The 2,911-nt window shown below is 39.8% G+C and overlaps 1 pseudogene; it reads left to right on the top strand.

The window, feature by feature from the left end:
- Nucleotides 1-1,625: 1,625 nt before the first annotated feature.
- LOC111331447 (L-amino acid oxidase-like) overlaps nt 1,626-2,911 on the top strand; it is a 4,802-nt pseudogene continuing 3,516 nt past the window's right edge.

Here is a 2,911-nt window from a genome sequence, read left to right on the forward strand (position 1 = left end):
TTCAGAAAACGGTAAAATACCGCTAATGCTGCTTAAACATGTTCTAGAATCATTACATTTTGATGTAAAATAATAAAACAATAAGTGTCATAGGGACTTTAACAGGACGGCAACTCTGCGGCCAGGTAAAAAGAAGAAAAGCTCACATCATCTTATTTACGCACGGGCGTGCGTAAATAAAGATTTTGTTCCTAGCGGCTCAATAGGACTTATATAGGGCAAGCACCCGCGCTATGTTATAATTGATATTTGGAAAGGGGCTTATTACAGGATGGAAATCAGTAAGTAAAGGAAATCAAGAGTGATTTGCTGCTTTGAAATCCAACCTTTCATCTCTTCCCCCACCACCACTATCGGAAATAAACTTAATTTTCTGAACGAAAAAAAAATACGATAAATCTTTGAAAAAAAATATAAATTTCAACTGGTTGCAATCGAGTAACGGTATACTTTATTTGTTATAAAAAGACTTTTGGTCATAGTTAACCTTCTATTTTGGTAATTGCATGGGGAGACTATAATCTTCCTTTTTCGGGTGTCCTCTCCCTTACATTTGACTATTTCATTGCTTATGGTCAACGTCTCAATAGACATTTGTCTGACAGAAAAGTTGCTGCGAAAAATGATATTCCGCTCGTTCAATTCAACTTTCTTATCATAGACTGCATTTTGTGATTAGAGTAGTGCCCTTCTGATTCATTGTATTTCATTTATGATCATGACTGCTTGCGGTTTCTTCTCGCACAATGATAATTTACGTAATTTAAGTGTCATAACAACTTAATATGCTCTGAAGGCTTATTTTGAGGTATTTGATTGATGTTTCACTTCCGCATTAATTCATTATGCTTTCGTTGAACCTGGCAATTCAAACTGGTTTTTCATGAACTACCTTGGTACCTGCCAGACTTGAGTTACAACCGGGTAGGAACGTACAATTCGAAGTCGTGTTTCTATTGGCAGTCTGCATCAGCTGGAGAAAAAGGTTAAAAATTTAGAGGTATATTATTCGGCTCGTAAAAAATGTTGACTGCAGACCAGGTACAAAATGCAGACTAGGTACAAAATTCAGACTGTAGGCCTGCTACAAAATGCAGACTAGCTACAAAATGCAGACTGCAGATTGGTACAAAATACAGACTGCAGATTGGTACGAAATGCAGACTGAGAATTTAAACCAGTTTTCGTCTGGAAATGATAACCTGTCAAAGAGACAAAAGTGCCAATTAAGTAAAGGGCCCTCAAACATGTATGATTCGATTTTAGCTGTTACCATACTCCTTAAACCCTCGGAACAAGTCCAGTTCTTCGGGTCCGGGATGCTGCAATTGTAAAACACATTCAAGGTCCAAGGCCATTCTGGAATGGAATAACTGAGGGTATAAAATAAGAATTGTGAACTAATGTAGCAACTACTAAGTCTCCCGGCTTTCTCTACACTACAAAAACACAAGAAAAGCGATTTCAGTTGCGTGTCTAAAGTTTTGTTTGACCAACGTGTTTTTACAGCTAAAATTTTCGAATTTTTACGCCTAAGGGCTACATTTTTGCCCGATTTTAAGGCTAACGGTTTACCCAAATGAGACCCTCATGGAGTCTCTGTTATCTACATCTGAGAGTCCAAGATGACGACAAAGATAGTTCGGGACGCCGGTAAGCGATTGGGTAGGTTTTTGCTAAAGAACGAACCAGATTGGATTACTGGAGATCTAGGGAACTATGTGGATGATGCACGGAAAAGCTCATTCCCACCAGTAGCTAAGTATGAAGCCCTCAGAAAAGGTCAGACGGTCGATGTGGTCAAACCGTCTAGGACTAAAGGAGTGCAAGGGCCTGTTCAACAAAGCGATCTTTTAAAATCGATGTTGATGGCTATCGGTAGAAAGAGCCTAAATTACACTTTCCAAAAATGGGACCAGAGAGAATAACCTGAGCGCTATTCAAAGACAAAAAATCCTAAGAAAGTGATCGTGGTTGGAGCCGAATGGTTGGGCTAGTGGCTGCATTTGAGCTGGCGTCGTTGGACACGACGTAATAGTATTAGAAAGCCAGACGCGAGTAGGAGGTAGAGTTCATACCCTTCGGGAAAAAGATGGTTTTGCAAAGGGACTCCACGCTGAGGGTAAGTAACTATTGTTGGGGGTTTTTGCCACTCGCTTGGCTGAATTAACGAGAGGTACCAAGACTCTGTACTTTTCTTCTTTTATTTTATTCTGGAGAGCTACTACAGCAAAGCTCTATGCATCTAATAATCATCATCATCTATATGCTCTAGCGTGAGGAACCAACGATTTAAGCAGAAAAATCGTAGACCTGTTTGGGTTAGCTGACCGTAAGAGTTTCCGCAGTGTATTCGTTGTTTTGCAAAGGGGGAAATTGGGTGGCTCGCTCCGAAGTACTTGGCGAGCACCAAGGAACCAATTAGACGCCAATGATCGAGCTGCGCACGAGAATCACGCGCACAAGCAGGATCTTCAGTGTGGGTAAAACTTAGGGTCAGTTTTACCAACCCAAACATGACCCCTTATGAAACTAATTATTCTCAACCATAACAAGCGATTAAATTGTCTAGCACGACTTGAAGGAAATCCTCGAACTAAGCCAAGTTCAAGCACGCACTAAAAATAAAAGATCAAAACTATAAAATTACCAAAATAACACGTAGACGCAAAAAGACGAGACTCGTCAAAACAAATGGTAAACCCAAGAATACTCGAAATAGCAATCCTTTAATTTACTCTACAACACTATTAATGGAGACCGACGTGATTTTACTCTCCAGATAAACTATCTGTAATGATTGGTTTCGTAATACTTTTCCATTTCTATTAATTTTATTTGCAGCTGGTGCCATGAGGTTACCATGTCTCCCTGACGCGAAGACCAAGACCCATTTCCTGACAGATTTTTA

The sequence above is a fragment of the Stylophora pistillata genome, chromosome 3 (genome assembly GCF_964205215.1).
Source record: "Stylophora pistillata chromosome 3, jaStyPist1.2, whole genome shotgun sequence".
NCBI lineage: Eukaryota > Metazoa > Cnidaria > Anthozoa > Scleractinia > Pocilloporidae > Stylophora > Stylophora pistillata.